General features: G+C 39.3%; 1 protein-coding gene across 2 annotated transcripts in view; it reads left to right on the forward strand.

The window, feature by feature from the left end:
- The window catches only part of PAN3 (poly(A) specific ribonuclease subunit PAN3), a 100616-nt gene that overhangs the window by 29349 nt on the left and 54226 nt on the right, over positions 1 to 17041 (forward strand). The gene's annotated exons all lie outside the window — the stretch shown is intronic.

The following is a 17041-nucleotide window of genomic DNA, read 5'->3' on the forward strand; positions in this document are numbered from 1 at the left end:
GATTCGTGCAGAATTCATTAGTTTGAAAAAATGTAAACCTCTCCAAGATCAGAAACAGATTTTTTCTGTAAACTAGGTTTACACCAGATTTCCATTTGTTCTGTGTGATCTGCAGCTCTGTTAGAAAGGCAATCCAATTTGTCCCAAACAGTAGTTAAAATTCACTTTCACTGACCAGTTTCACATCTTTTTTTCCTCTAATATCAAGCCATCTACATGAGCCTTAACTTCCCGCAACTGCATGGTACACTGTCTTGCAAGCACACTGCTTCAGTATGCTTGTGCTTGTAGTTCTAACTATGTACTGGAAGTTGTGGGTTCTTTGCATATTTCCTGCAGGTAAGGAGTGACATGAAAACTATCATAATTGGCCCACCAAATGAGTGTTCCTTGAAATAAAATGTTACAGAATGTCTATTTTCTAATATTGGTTATAGTGTGGCATGTGAATTGCCCTAGTCTTTAATGCCAGCTGTGATGCACTGAAAACTTGCTTTAAATGCTGAATACAATCTTACATTTCTCACTATTTGCTGGAAGTGGTCAGAATGAAAATGTATGCACAACAATAAAAATTAAATAGATAGGAGAGTATCATAATGCACAGGTATACTATAGGGACAACTGGCTATGGTTCTATATGTTGTTTGACTACCTATAATTAATCTCATTTGTTTTGTCTGGTAATGTAAATAAATGTAAAGTCTCAAATAAAAAACAAAACAAAATTTGAAATTGGTATGGGTTTCTAGCTTCTTCCTGTTTTTCAAAGCATAATCAAAGCTCTAAACCCATAGTCACAAAAATGGTATCTTTGGCAGAAAGAGTGGCTTATGCAGTCTGACTCATAAATTCACTTTTACAACTAATTTTGCAAGTATGTAGCACTTCCGTTAATTGGAATATAAGATGAAAACCTCTGAAGTATTAGTAATTGATTATACACTGTAGCTACTACTTTTTAGCACAGATTCATGCAGAAGAATGTTATGCAATATTTTAGTATCAACTCCTACAAACGCAGGTTGCTATAGATTGGTTTTCTGAATACTGTTAGTATTCTGTAATACCTATTACTGTTTTATTGGGGCTTGTGTTGTGTACAGTTCATGTCAACAGATCACTTGCAAGGTGAATTGCAGAGCTTTTGAAAGTCTGAAAATATATTGATTTGGGATATTAAATAGTTTGGGTAGATCTTAAATTCACATGCACTTATAATTTGAACACAGTTATTTGAAAAACAATTTGTTTACTTGCCAAGAACCCAAGTTTAGGGTTTTGTTTGGGCTGAAACAGCTTGAAAATACAGTTGTTTAAAGTCAGCATTTCCTGCATTATCACTGACTTGGAGGACAAATATAACACCCTGAATAGGGTCTTGGTAAATGAGTAAAGGAGAAATTGCTTTTCAGATACTTTCTTTGGAAGTTAGCAATTTGGAATCTTAAAATACTCAAGTATTTATAAAAGCTTTGCAGCTTACCTTTCCAAAAAAGGGGATGTTTGAATAGTATTGAATCTTAAAGGTTTCTAGAAAAAAATTATTAAATAGGTGACTTCAACAAGAAAAATCAGAGTTTATTCTATCTGAAAAAAATCTTATTGTGCTTAGATATTGCTGATCATATGATCCTATCAGAGTCCTCAGAACAGTGGGTGATCCTATACTTATGAACTGCAATACTTGGTTACAACAAAGTAAGTTAAGGATGGACTTGGTAACCTTAAGGATGAATTTCCTTGGTTTTTGTTTAGGCAGATAGTGTTTGGAAATATAGGTTGGTTTGCTTGGGGTTATTTGAGGTATTTGTAAAACTTAGGGGGTTAAAAACATTAAATGTTATTAAATAGCTGTAATCCAGTCAGCTATAGATTAGCTTTAAAAATTAACCTAACTCTTTAATTTAACATGAACATTCTAAAAATTACCTTAAAATGACCTTTGATAAACACAAACATGGGACTGTAAAATCTTTCCTTTTGCCCATTTAGTAATTGTTAGAATGTTGCACTACAATTAAGTTACAGTAAATCTAAGATTACAAATTTAAGAAATTTTACAGAATGGAAAAAAAAAATCAAATAAGCTGAACACTTCTGTAGGTGCAGTCTATGTGGAGGTTCTGACAGCCCTAACCCCCTCTGAATGTCATAACACTAAATGTAATTAGATAGATACTTGAAAATTTCTTATAGCAAATCCATTTTTCTCTTACAATCTACAGTATAGTTTCTCAACCTGTGGTACGTGTACTCCTGGGGGTACATGAGGCAGGGGGTACTCAGGGGAAAAAAAGAGTAGGTGAGGCAGTCAGCAGCAGCCAACTTCTGGGAAAGCCTGGCGGCAGCAGCCCACTTCCCACCCAGTCCCAGCAGCTAGCTGGGAGATGTGCAGCAACCCCCGGCTTCCGGGGAAGGCGGGTGGCACCCCCCCCCCCTGCTTCCCGCCCAGTCACAGCTCCCAGCTGGGAGGTGGTCGGCAGCCCCCTGCTTCCTGCCAGGTCACAGCTCCTAGCTGGCAGGCAGGCAGCAGCCCCCAGCTTCTGGGGGAGGCAGGTAGCAGCCCCCCGCTTCCCACCAGGTCACAGCTCCCAGGTGTGTGGCAGAAGCCGGGTGGCAGCAGCCCACTTCCTGCCCAGCCACAGCTCCCAGCTGGAAGGTGGGCGGCAACTGCCACAGTCCTAGGAAGCCAGGCTGCAGCCGCCCGCTTCCCGGCCGGTCCCAGCTAGGAGGCAAGCGGCAGCCGCTAGCTTCCTGCCGAGTCCCAGCTCCCAGGTGGGAGCCCAGTGGCAGCCTCCTGCATCTTGTCAGCTGGGCTCACAGGTGGGTGGCAGCCACCCACACCCTGGCTCCAAGCTGAAGGCCAGTCTCCAGCACCCCGGCCTAAAGATGGGCGGCAGCTGCCTGCCCATATCCTTGGGTCCCAGCCGGTGCAGAAGCCTCCTCTGCCCCAGCTCGGATTGGGTGGCAGTTGCCCACCTCCGGGGCTGGCAGCCAGGCAGCAGCTGCCTGCAACTTGCCCAGGTGGCAGCCCCTCTCCCTGGCTCAAAGCCCAGCGCCCAGCAAACTTCTCAATTTCACTGCTCTTTGACAGCCCCAGATTTTACCAGTTGCCTCGTTCCCTGTCTCTCTCACCCTCGTTCCCTGTCTCTCTTTGACCCCTTCCTTCTTTCAAATCTATGGCAAAAAATTTGTCACAGCGCTTTATATTCTCCAGCATTGGCATGCCGCTCAAAGCCTCATAGCTTTGGCCAACATCACTTCTAGCCCAGGTACATACTTGAGTTGTGCACCCTAGGTGTAAAGGTGGTAACCCTACCCACACTAGATCTGACATCTGTCATATCACGGCCTTATATACTCAGCCCTTCTTCCAACATATGGCTCACATGAGTCTGTAAATATAAAATCCTGTGGAAAATTGAGTGTTAGGGTACTTATTAAAATTTTTGGAAGTTAGGAGGTACTTGCTTCTTAAAAGGTTGAGAAACACTGATCTACAGTACACGAATAAGATTTGTGGTGCATGATAACAAGAGCCAGGATATTCAATATGAGATTAACACTCTGTCCTTAACTTAATGCTGTTGTACCTTTATTGTAGCCTTCCAAAATGCCTAATACCATTTCCTAAGGATGGAGTGTCATCCTGAACTTGGATTCTTTGGAGTTTTACAATTTGCCTCAACATGAATAAATTGAAATTCTTTCTTTTTAGAAAGATTATATTTTAAATGAGCATAAAGCAGTATTTATCTGTCTGGAAAAGCTGTTTGGATTCATTCTGGTTCCTTTGGTAAATTTTTTTAATGTTTGATAGCTCATAAAATATAGATGGTATAAACTGATTGTAATCACTGATGCTAAAGAGATGGCACTTCTACAGGTGTCAAGAAAAGCACATAGCGACATCTTTGAGTAAACTGGTTCTGAGACTGTTGCCATCAATCCAGACTAATGGGTACCACTTCTGTTCACTGGTCAGCAAATACCCTTCTTTGCTTTTTTATTTATTTGTTCATACCTTCAAACCCACTGAAACTGAACTGTCTTCAGTGGCTCCCAATAGTTTTCCTTGGCTTTTTCCATTTTTGAATGGTTCTTTGTCTGAGTCACAGCTAGAGAAGAGCTCTATGGGTACATCTACACTGTGATGAAAGATCTGCGGCATGGGCGTGGTTGGCCTGGGTCAGCTGACTTGGGCTTGCAGGACTATAAAATTGCAGTGTAAGTGTTCAGACTCAGTTGGGAGACTGGGCCATGAGACCCTGCGAGGGAGTTGGGTCTCAGAGCCTAGGCTCCAGCCAAGCTTGAACTTCTACACTGTGATTTTTAGTCCCAGAGCCCAAGTCAGTTGACCTAGGCTCTGAAACTCAATGTCGTGTGTTTTTTACTGCCATGTAGACATACCCTGCGGTAGTGACAATTGTTGATGTGACAACAACTGTTGATGCAGTGGTTGTAATGATTGAACCATTCTGTGATTCCATTTGGCCATGCTATCGGGATGCTGTTTAATGAGAATTCTAGTCCTTCAGAACATCTCTTCATTGGCCTTGGATGACTAGAAGCCAGGAGCAAAATATTTTCTCCCAATTGGACTGAACAGTGGAAGATATTGGAGAGGTTATCTGGATTGAGATTCATCAGAAACAAGCTTCTTATTCAAATATGGTGCATCTTCCAGATTTCTTGCTTAGCTATTCTATTACACAGAGTATTCTTTGCATAAAGAGCTGACCTTTGCCTAAACCATTCTAAGTTTCCTCTGGAATATTTCAGTGTCTCCCAGAACCAGACCTAATTTCCACTTTGTCCTGCTCGTGCCATGTTTCTACAGCTGCTGATAGCAGTGTATTCTTGCTGTCTTTAGTATTGTTTTATACAGCTTTCCACTGGTATATACACTCTGCCTTTAAACCATTACTGGCTCAGTCCTGCAGGGTGCTGAACACTCTGGCTCTGACCCAGCAAAACACTTAAGCACATGCTTAACTTGAAGCACTGACCTTCAGTCATGTATTTAAATGGGACTAATGGACTAATCACATGGTTAAAGATAATATATGCCTACATCCTCTGCTGAATTGGGGCCAGCACCTTGTAGGATTGAGTCATACAGTAGCAAGCACTCATCTGGGAATTCTATCTTTTTATATTTTTCATCTAAAAAATAAACTCATCACATTTTATTCTTAACCTCATTTAAACACAATTCTTAAACTGCAGAAATTAGTTGACCAATATGAAATTAAATAGAATTCCATACAAATTCTAGTTAGCACTCAAAAGTGAAGTTTCAGCAAGCAACTTTTGCTCTGTTACCTTGTGCATATGCATTACAGTAGTCTTTGAGATCACATACGATAAGTAAAATATCATTTCTTCTACAATTCAATTTTTTTCAGATTTACCATTAGTTAATTGTCATCATAGATCTGTTCCTTCATTCTATTTTTACACTTTCATAAGTGTTGTTTTTTTTTAATTCACTTATACTTTTGGCCATCACCACATCCCATGGCAATGAGTTCTACAGGTTAGTTGTGCATTGTGTGAAAAGGTATTTTCTCCTGTTTGTATTAAACATGCTGCCTATTAATTTTATTGGGTGACCCCTGGTTTTTATGTTGTGTGAAAGGGTAATAACACTTTTCTATTCACTTTTTCATCACCATTCATGATTTTATAGACCTCTACTACTTCCCTCCAGTCTCTTTTCTGAGCTGAACAGTCCTAATCTTTAGTCTTTTCTCATATGGAAGGTGTTCCATATACACTTGGTCATCTTTGTTGCCCTCCTCTGAACCTTTTCCAGATCCACTACATCCTTTTTGAGACAGGGCAGATCGCATCTAGACACAGTATTGAAGAAGTGAGTGCACCATAGATTTATTAGTGGCATTGTGTTATTTTCTGTCTTCTATTTTTATCCCTTTTCTGATCATTCCTATCATATTGTTAGTCTTCTTGATTGGTGTTGCTCATTGAATGGAAGTTTTCAGAGAACTATTTACGGTAACTCCAAGGTCTGTCTTGGGTAGTAATAGCTAATTTAGAACTCATTGTACACCTTAACTCAGGTTTAGGTTATATTAAGAATGTATTATGTTCCCAACAAACTATCAAGAATTACTGAAAAATTTTCATCTTTGCTGGGAAAATTCAATGAAAAAGGCACTACTATTACATATATAGTGTACTGCACTGAAATGTCTTCCTTTTGGCTACTACCAAGACAGGCCTCAATTCTTCAATTTAGAGTATGCAGACATGGAGGACTACCTTCTTGTCACGGTTATAGGATGAACTGCGCCTCTGTTCATTCTTGTCTGGGTCCCCCATTTCCTCCCCAGGTGTGAGGGCTCTTGTCCCTGTCTTGGGGTGGAATTTTGAAGTTCTCCCACTCTTAGATTGGGATACCCATGTATTCCAACCACTTATTACCGTGCAGTCCTGACTAGAGTTCAGGGACCTCTGACCAGTGAGATGACCAACTTCTTTAATCCAAATATTTTATTTAGCATTAGGAACAAAGCTTTAGAGTTAAAGATTTCAGAACAGCCTACATACATATTAGTCTGCTCTAATCTTGTGCTTCTCTGCAAGCTAAGTAAGATGGGTTTCCCTCTTAATTCATAGGTAGGGAGGCCACTTGTCTGGTTTTGAATCGAACAGTCCTCTTTTTGGGTAGTTTGTCCCCCAAATGGTACTGAGACAAAACCGGACATGGTTTTATCAGACAGGGGGATGCCATTTTGAAGAGTGCACTATGCCACCCTGACCTCGCACACATGGTGTATGGGAGATCACACTGGTGGGGCGGGGCAGTGCGCTCCTCAAAATGGTGCATCCTATGCAGCATGACCTAGCATGCTCCATTTCCATAAGTACCAGAATGTCCAGGAACATGTGAGGAAAAGAATAGAACTAACTTGCATTCTTGTAGAGGCAACGTGGATTAGGTAATATCTTTTATTGGACCACCTTCTGTTGGTGAAAGAAACAGACTTTTGAGCTAGAGCTCTTCTTCAGCATTCTTGTAGGAAACCAAGCAGCACTTGGGATCTAGCTCTGGTCTTGCAGAGTGTCTCTCTCCCCAGTTCCCCCACATCCAGCTGAGGTTTCCGAAAAAATTCCCCCTCCCCTGTGCGTGTCTGGTCCCCAGTTACCATGTTGCTCAATAGTTTTTGTTACAGGATAAGATTTGGTGTCTTCCTTCTGGTTCAGCCTGGTTGGTCGACTGCAGGGGAAAAAAGTCACTTTAGGAGAATGCTATCATCCATGTTCCATTGTTCAGGCAGTTAGACCCATTTAGCCTTAACGGTTTGCAATCGCTGGTCTTAGCACTGTATCTACCTATCTGGAGGTGTGTTGAAACTGTCTGCTCCCCTGTAACATTCCAACACACCATCTCAGAAATCCAGTACATAAACCACATTTAGGATAGATCAATACTCATTAATGAGCAATCCCACATTTGTGTCACCACACATAATTTGCAGAATTGTGGCTTCAGAAGACGACTTCAGAGCACTACTGGATTAAAATTTTATTTCAAACATGAAACTTGCATTCTGCAATTACACCATACTATTGCAATAATAAAATGTTATAAACAGATATGCAATCGCTTGTTTTTGTAAAGAAGGTTATTGCACAAATGTGGAAACAAGATTATCCTCCTACAGAAACAGTTAGAATAAAGATTTTCTTTACTGTGGAGAAACTGACTTATTCACTGCAAGATGTGTATCAAGACTGCCATGCTATTTGGTCTCCTTTTTTATAGTTTTATGGAATTCTGTTATCTGGTTTTCAGTTGTTCATTAGAGTCCCACAGAATTGATATTTACTAATTAATAGACCATACCAGACTTGATATTTCCTTATTTTTGTGTAAATTTGGTGTGTTCTTGAATACTTTTTATTCAGATGGAATTTGATTTATGGGAAATTGGGCACTCTACATTATTTCATTAAACTAACCTATTTCAACATTACATTTACTTAGAGAAAGTTTCAGAAATTGATGTGTGTAAGTTCATCAGAGTAAAATACTTATTCCTCTGTAACTATTTGAAAGAGCAAACTTCTAGCGCTCATCTGAATTAGTGATTTAAAAAAAAAAAGAAATCCTGTTTGTTTTGTTGTTTATACCTAAATAAATTCAGTATATCTTTTGACTGGGGTAACTTCAATGATTTAGTCTCTGTGATACATACCTTAGAAAAAAGACAATTTAATAGGTTTGCTAGCACTCATCAACTACATATCTTTTCTACCAGGCACACAGGCTTCCATAGCTACAATTCAAGGGCTGAGGTAATGAACTACAAAGCTAACTCCGCTGTACATCTGGGTGGCTGTTGTGTATTTGCAAGCTTTTTTTGTTACACCTTGTTAGGTCTAATACATATGTAATGTGTGGTTTAAGATGAACTCTTCATATGGCTGTAATGGAACATGAAGAGGGAAAGCGCTTCTAGACTTCCATACGTGATATAAGATGCTACACTTATATCTTAAGTGGCAGGAAGTATGTGCCATTATTGAGAGAGTGTGTGATCACACAGTTGCTATATAGTAATGCATGTGCACAAGGGGCAGAGTTAAAGGTTGCATATGAATCCTTAACTTTATTATTCCCTGCATTTTGAGTGCTCCATTATGCAACTTTAACTTTTTCAATATTTTTATATGTAATATTCTAGGGTTTTTTAACAGAAAAACATGAATTTCACTTTCCTAGACTTTTAAACTGTCTTATAAAAAAATAATTATAATTGCATGTGCAAATTCCATTATCTGGAGCAATTTGGCTACACGCCACCGGAATGCTATGTTCTGTGATGTGCATAGAACAGGCCCTTAAACTTAAGAAATTTACAACTGGGTAATGCACTTTGTGCTTCCCTCAGCTATGAAGGTCTCAAGGTGCAATTCTAAGCATGGTTCTTCGCTTCAAACTTTAAGCCTTGTCTACGCTTAGAAGGTTTGCTCATGCACCTACAGATGCTATTAGACCTGTAAAAAAAAAAAAAAAAAAAAAAAAGTACTTTTTGGCAGTATCACTGCATCTACAGAAGGGTTTATGCCTGCATAGCTATGTCATTAAAAGAAAAATCACACCTCTGATATCTGTGGTTCTAAACTTTTGAGCATAGACTGACTTGAGTGCAGCAGCCTTCTCCTTTGGAACTTGCAAGGTCTACAGAGACTCTTTCACTGTGCAGCTAACCAACCCACACTTGCCTGTGCTGTGTTTATTGTGAATTAAAACAAAATGCACTACTTTGGCAGCATGCAGCTTTCAACCTTTTTCAGATCAGAACCAGTTTTCATACAATACTCAAAGGCACATCTCTTGAATGAGGTTTATTTCTGTACCAAGCTGCAAGTATCAAGATTTTTTTATAATACAAGAACTGTTTTTCACTTGCCCTTAAATAACGGAACCATTTTTGATCACTTTCCCCAAGTCATTTTCAGCTAGTGAAAATTTCTTCGCAAAAGGTTAAACTTAAGAATATTATGAGCAAATGAAAATGGGGGGTTAAAATTGAAATTTGTATACAGTCTTAGTTCTAGTAACAACGTTGTAAATATCCACATACTCCACCTGTGTGACAGATGAGCTATAAACAGTGGACTGAAGAGCAAGTGATTCTTCTGTTTTCCCATTGAGGGCAGTGAATTCCAGGGTCAAGGGCCCATCACTGAAAACCACTGTTTCCAGCCCTCAGAAGCCCAAATATGAGGATGGTAAGCAAGAATGCACTAGCTTATTTGAATGGTGTTCATGGAACATGAAGGGAGAGAAAGCTATTTAGTTACCTAGGATCCATACCACATAGGACTTTATGGATCCATAATAGGAAATTTAGCTTTCACCTGAAAGTGATTGGGAAATAGTGCTGTGCCAAGGATATTCTGGGCCCAATGAAAAGACTCAAACCTGGGCATCCCTGCCATCCACCCCCCATATGCAGCCCAAAAACACCCTAAAATCACCACTACATACTCTTACAAAGGAACCTTCCTTAGTCTTCTCTGAAGCAATCTCATTAACTCATCCCAAGGTGTCCATCTTGCTTCTGAGTTTTCTATAGAAATAATTGCCTTTCCTGCCCCCGAGATGTTCTTAAATAGTGTTTAATTTTAGCTTGCTGGAATTCCTTTGATTAGCAGCCACAGTTACAAGAAGATAGCAAAAAATACACAATGCTATTTCTGTTAGAGATACTCTCATCTAAAGACCTTTTTTTGTGAATGTAGTTAAGTAGATGAATGGTTGCTTTCGTTTCCAAGTCATCCTTAAAGACTTGCTTGCAAAAACTGGCAAAGAGCTCAATTTCATTTCAGAACTCTCAGGGTTTAAATCCTCAGTGGTAGCTGCTTGCTAAGTTTTGAGTGTGGCTCTTTAAATTTTTGCTGCTGAGTTTTTTTCAGTTACTTGTTCTTGAAAAGAAAGCAAATATTTCTCCCACTCCATTGTACGTACGCATCCTGTCATTCAATTGTATTAATATTGTGTCTAAAATAGAGTCGAAAACCTTACATTCAAAAACTTTCAAGATCCAATGACCTTTCTTTTCACCCTTTGCAAGTTCACCTAGTATTACTTTCTTCTGTGAGGTCATTTCTCTTTGACCTGTGTGGATATTCCTAACGTTTCAGCTTGTGAAGCAGCAGCTTCCTATATATTCAACGAATCCAGAAGACGATAATCCTGTTAAAAAGTCTTGAAAGCCAGCAAGTAAACAGTTAGCTGTTTTAATGTTGTTCTGGATTCTGCAATTTTTTGCTCACATTAATTTTTGATAAGACAGTATACTGCATCTTAGCAAAACAAGAAACAAAAGCTGTGTAATGTATGTTTGCAAGCGATCATCTTCCAACTTGAGTATTAGCATAAGATTGTTTGAAGCTTTGATCTCGTCTAAAGTATTGCCTCTATCCATGCTGATCATCTTGTGTGTTTTAGCATTTTAATGTAATGGTAATATGCTTTTTCTACATATCCCAACCACTAATAGAAGTAGATTATACCATCTTTGAACAATTCCAAAATATAAAACAACTTGGAACAACCATTGCAGCTGCTTCTCCAACAAGATTCAGTGAATGGGTAGCGTGTGGGATGGAAAGGCTTGTTTTCTACGCTGCAGCTATATTACCTCTATTGTCATAGCTTTGTCCCCTTCAATCAGCCCCATCTAAACAGCTTCTCTAAAATAACTTCCATAAAGCCCTCCCCAGTTTTGGTGTGGGTATCAATGAAATCTGTACAATTCTCAAGAATCTTTGCTCTGTCTTTCAAAACCTCAGCATACATAAACACCTGAGCCATTTGTTCCATTCAGGAGAAGTCTAGAGGGCAATAAAACATGGATAGACAATTAGCTTTACTGACATTGTCAAAAATAGCCTGCTGTACTTTTCTTGTGATCCTATTAAAATTCATTTTGAATTCAGTTTAAGTACGTCACCTTTGTAGTACCAGCTTTAATAACTTTCATATGATCTTGCAATACACTATCATACCTTACAAGCAATTCCAGTAAACCCAAAAAATGACCAAGGATTGTCTAATTTCTCGCTTGAACCTCTCTAAAAGTTTAACATCTCTGATCTAAATACAGTAAAATGTCCAAGAGATGACACACAATATTGTGCCACATGCCCTTCTGCATCTTGTACCAGGTTTGCATACCCTTTTCAGTTTCTTTTTCCAGCTGCTCTGCAAGTTTCATCCAGCAAATGATTTGCCTCTACATTTTCCTTTGAATGTTTGTGTTTGCATTCTCACTTGCTAAAAAGGTGGGTGAACCCAGTTTTATGGTTTGCAAAAAAAGATGAGAAATTTAGCTGAAAAAGCAAACAAGTGAAATGGAACAAGGAGGCAAGAATCTAACTGTACATCAATGAAGATCACGGTCATTAATTCCCCATTAGCAGTATTAGCAAAGCCTCACCATTTTAATAATTGCCTTCCTTGTTCTAAAATAACAAATTTTTTATGCCAACAAAACAATCTGTCACTTGTGGCAAAGTAGCTACATCTGCCTTGTCAGAGTAAAAATTATTTCCCATACTTTCAGTAATCGAACCATTTTCAGCATCTGCATCTATAAGAGTTGCACTAACAACCAACAGGCAATTTCTGTCCCAAAATCAGAGGCTCTAGGGTTCAACAATTCAGTGCCAAGCCCTGTGCCAGAATGAGAAACTCCAGCACTCAACAAGTTTGAGACACCCAAATCATTGTTCTCACTAGTTAGGGAAGGTTCAGAAGTGAAGTAGCAGAACCATCTTCAGTGTTCACCAAGAAAGTGGTCAACTTCTCAAGTTACAAGAAACTATGCAGACCACTTGCACTTTTCTGATCTTTTTCACAGGTCTGCTGCAGCTTGCACTTTCAAGCATTATAGAATCATAGAACCATAGAATATTAGGGGTGGAAGAGACCGCAGAAGGTCATCTAGTCCAGCCCCCTGCTCAAAGCAGGACCAACCCCAACTAAATCCCCAACTAAATCATCCCATCACTCTTGTGCTTGTAGGTATTAAGAGCAGAAATCATGGTTGACCATAAGGATTCACCCACTTAGCTCTTTATGAATGAAGTGGTATGTTTGGTATGTCTGAGTTATTGGGTGAAAGATCTAATTAATATTTCTGTGAAACTGAGAAATTGGTGAAAGGTCATAATATCTCTGAGAAACTCAGAGCTATGTCAGGTGAAACTAATAAACCAGAACTCAAGAATGTGAATAAGGTCAATTGAGAGCAATTGAAGGAAGCCATTATGGAGAAGGCTAGGACTCCATGACAGAAAAGAAGAGTGAAGATTAAAAAAAACCAAAAAAACCAACCCCCAACAAATTAAAAAAAAAAAAAAAGGGGGGGGGGGGTGGTAGGGAGGCACCTTTCTGGGGCCCTGACAGGCCCAGGCTTGGTTCATCTGAAACTGTTTGTACCTTCCCCTTTGCACATATAGTTGGCATGCAGGACAAGAAGAATGGTGCATTCTGTAGCAGCTCTACGTACTAACTAGTCTTCAATTATAGCTGCATGTGGAAACACATTACTAATCTACTTGTCTTTCCTAAAAATGCTTCTAATATCCTGGGATTGCCAATATTACCTTTTTCCTTACTTTCCTTTCCATCCACGAAACTTTGATGTCCATACTGGTAATGTTCATTTGAAGTGTGAGCCTCTAGTCAGCTAACACATGATTACTGTATGAAAATAACATTGTAGCTATGGCCGCCCTGAAGAGAGGAGGGATGTCTTATGTATTGTGGGATAACGAGTTGCTCTGTGCTCTTTTGTGTACTCTACTAGGTTATGGCTTGTCACCTTGTGTTTAATGGTCACTTTTTTTTAGAGGCAACGTAGAAAAAGCTAGTTCTGTCCCAGTAGACTAACCACATGGCTCAGTATCTTCAGATTCCTCTTTAGTAGCTCTCCACCACTAATCTCTGCCTAACCTCTGTTCAGGTATGATCTGTTCCCATTCTGATCTTTGTATTAAAAAAATCCTTCAAAAGTAACTATGTAAAACAAAAATACATATATGAAAGATTTTCCTTGAAATACAGTGCTGCCCCAAAATGTGTATTCTCTGCCCATTGATTACGGTTGTGAACTCTACTTTCTCTAACCGCCATATTCCAATGTTTTCCTGACTGAATTAGATTGTATACTCCTTGGGACAGGTAGTTTGTCTTGCATCTCTAAACGCTGTATGCATATCAATGGTATAATAAATGCATCTCCGAGAATGAGTAAATCTTTCCACACACAGGAATGTTGTGCTTAGATTTTCCAAAATTGCCTATGGAATATGGTGGCTCGCAGTGTTCAGGTCTTGCAGGCAACACTGAAAACATCTGGCTTGAAGATTTAGCAGATTGTGCAGATTCTATTGTTGGATGAAAGTTACTAGAGCAGGGAAGCCTTGCAACTTGTTCGGTGTTCATGAGGTTTTTTTAATTTCTTGCAGGGATAAATCTAGACAAGCTTCATATTGTGCCCTATAGGCTTCAAATACAGCAAACGGTCCATCTAGCAGAATAAAATGGCAAGTTAATAGACTTGCGAGGGTTCTCTGGGACTTCATATTGGATGAATGGGGAGCAAGTAGAGGTGCTGACAACAGGAAACATTTCTAGAGCACCTGTTGGTTCAAAGTTGCTCATCTGTCAGAATATTTTGGTGGGAAGGCATTTCTTAGTAAGAACTCTCTGGTGCTTCTCACGATTGTTTGCCAGTTGTCCATATTTAAATGTCAGATGCCTTCCTAAAATGTACAAGACACTATGCAAACTGCCAAAGTATGCAAAAAGTCTGTTGCTGAGCAGTTGTTCTTTATCTGATGGAGTCTTTCTAGCAGACAGCTCCTTATATATTCATCCAAGGGAATTTTGCACATGCATCAAGAAGGTCTTGGGCTTTATTGACCGGGTTAAATCACCTCTTCCTAGGATGTCCTCGTTACCAGAGAAGACATTCTCAAGTAGCCTACTTAGTTCCTAGAAGCTTAATGAGTGGATGCTTTGTCCTTGCCTTCCATCCAAGGCATATTCCTCTTCCTGTGATTGCCAAATTCTTGCTCTCTAATTTTATTTGCTGTCTTGCTGTTCCTGTCCTAACCATTCAGTAGATTTACTAACCTCACCCAACTCTCCCTACAGAAATTGCTTTTTTCCTTTCCTTTCTTCCAGTTTCTTGTAGACTTGGATGTACATCCTGACCTGGATGCCCTTTCATTGATGGAATAGTGTAAGGGTAAACTTGATGTATTTAGATGTGAGCTACTCAAAACTTATTTCCACTCTTTTTATTAAAATGTTGACAGGGCTTTCACATCTCTTATGTTGTAGAAGCTTAGGCTCTTGGGTAAAAATCTTTTTGAGTGTGACTTAGGTATGTCTGTATGGCATGGCAAGCCAGAGTGTGACTTTACCACACGTCCTCTTGCTGTATGCTGACTGTGAGGATGCTGCTAAACTGCATGTTTAAGCGAATGTGTAAGGTCTAAGCCACATTCCAGGACTTCCACTGCACTGTTGCAGTGCCTACATCATACATTATTGCTCAGCAAGTTAGTGTGCTGTCGATTCAGACCGTGGCTTGCCATGCAGTTGCTCACCATGTACACAAACCCTAAGCCATTTTTTGAAAATTGGATGTAGGCCGCTAAGTCAGTTAGGCGCTTTTGAAAATCGTAGGTCTGTCCAATATAAGTTTTTTATTACATGCAGATGCCTCTTGCCTTTTAATTCCTGAATCTTGTTAGGAAGACTATGAATTAGGTGTATCTTATCAGTCCAGACTGGAACTCACATTGCTTGTGGCAAAAAATTGGCCATTGTGTGTTTGTTTTTTTGGTTGTGACCCCTCCTAAAGCCTGAATTCAGTTTCACTGTACTTCCCTGGAATCTGAATTTAGTTGTAAAGGAAACAGCCTCCCTCTACTTTAACTGTTTGGCTCAGTTTCTCTTTTGTTTTAGTTCTCCTTTTCAAAATATTTATATTTATTGATTACCTTTCATCCAGAAGGATCTATAAGCCTTTCATAAACATAAGTGAACTTCAACTGAAATGCTGTCAGGGAGGTGGAGAGTGTAAAGCTGGAGCATAATGCTTAATATAGCAGTGAAGGGGGAGATGCCAATTTAATCAAGGAAATTGAGGCGAACCCATAATGAAAAATACAGTAAAATTTTCAACATTGATACAGAGAAGACTTTTTTAGTATCACCCAAAAGACCACATATAAAATATATTGAGCATACCTAACCAGAATTCAAACGTGGCTCTTTGTCTTCTTCCCAACTAATTGTTAGCCTTACCGTAATCAACTCATACTCAAAATGCGGGAGATTTATCCTGTCATCACACAATTTATATATTTCCACTACAGACATTGCAGAAGCCAATTACTCTTCTTTTGAATGTTAGAGATTCAAATTACTTGATCTTTAAGCTGCTTTATGCCTTTATAACTTACAGACCAAAGTTGGGATCCTTCATCTTCTACTCTTAGCCAACTTGAAGTATTTTTTCAGAAACAAGAGGCATGAATGTATGAGCTGGCCAAATCCTGTAATTATTATTCAGGCAGAAAGCCAATTGAATTATGTAGGCGTTTAGACTAATGACTAAAAGTGTGACTCATAGTTATCAGGTGAACCCCCAATAAATAGAGGCTCCTTGTGCAGCCATTCTGTGATAGTCTGCTCAGACTCATCTTAGTGTTTGGTGATTTTGCGTGAACAGGAGGACTCTTCTCCAATGTAGTTCTCATTTTGTCTATCACAGAATAGTCTTTACCACGCATGTCCAGTAACATTCAATTTCCTAGAGAGACTGGTTCAGTAGGTTTCTGCATGAAGGTGAGTAAGTTTAGTTTTTGTCTTACTATAATTACATATAGTGTAAAACCTCCCTACATTTGCCAGTTGATGCTTATTTCAGTAGATATCCAAAAAGGAACACTTTCTGAGTAAGAGAAACCCTCTCCATAGGTTCCATATTACAAACATAGAAGGAAGTAACTAAAAGAACCCGACAGGGTTGGTCCAGATTCCATTCAATATCTACTATTTGTGGAGTCATTACATGGGACCATCTGTACCTGTATAACAGACATGCTGGTCTGATTCCAGAGTGTTGTGTAATTCTTGTGTAACAAGTATTCAGAGCCATTTGGATATTTTAATGCGGAATGACTCTTGCTACAAGCCTGCTTTAGAGAGGAGACTATTGAAAAGTTTCCATCCTTCATTCTATGTGGCAAAGTACTGTAAAATAGATTAGCTGCCCTTTCCCTTTCATTATCATGAGGATTTTACCATTTGGTTATTCTGGAAGTTTAGATCAGGTTTTTATCAAAATCCTGGACTTCTAAAATTCTTCACATTCAGGCAAAAGCCTGTTACCCAAATTAGGAGAAGTCTTCTGAAAGCCATTTTAGAACTGTTTCAGTGACCAGTGTGAGATTAAGTAATTGGTGGTCTCAATCC

The sequence above is a fragment of the Emydura macquarii genome, unplaced genomic scaffold (genome assembly GCF_026122565.2).
Source record: "Emydura macquarii macquarii isolate MOO-44397 ecotype Brisbane River unplaced genomic scaffold, CSIRO-AGI_Emac_v2 contig_2473, whole genome shotgun sequence".
Lineage (NCBI taxonomy): Eukaryota > Metazoa > Chordata > Testudines > Chelidae > Emydura > Emydura macquarii.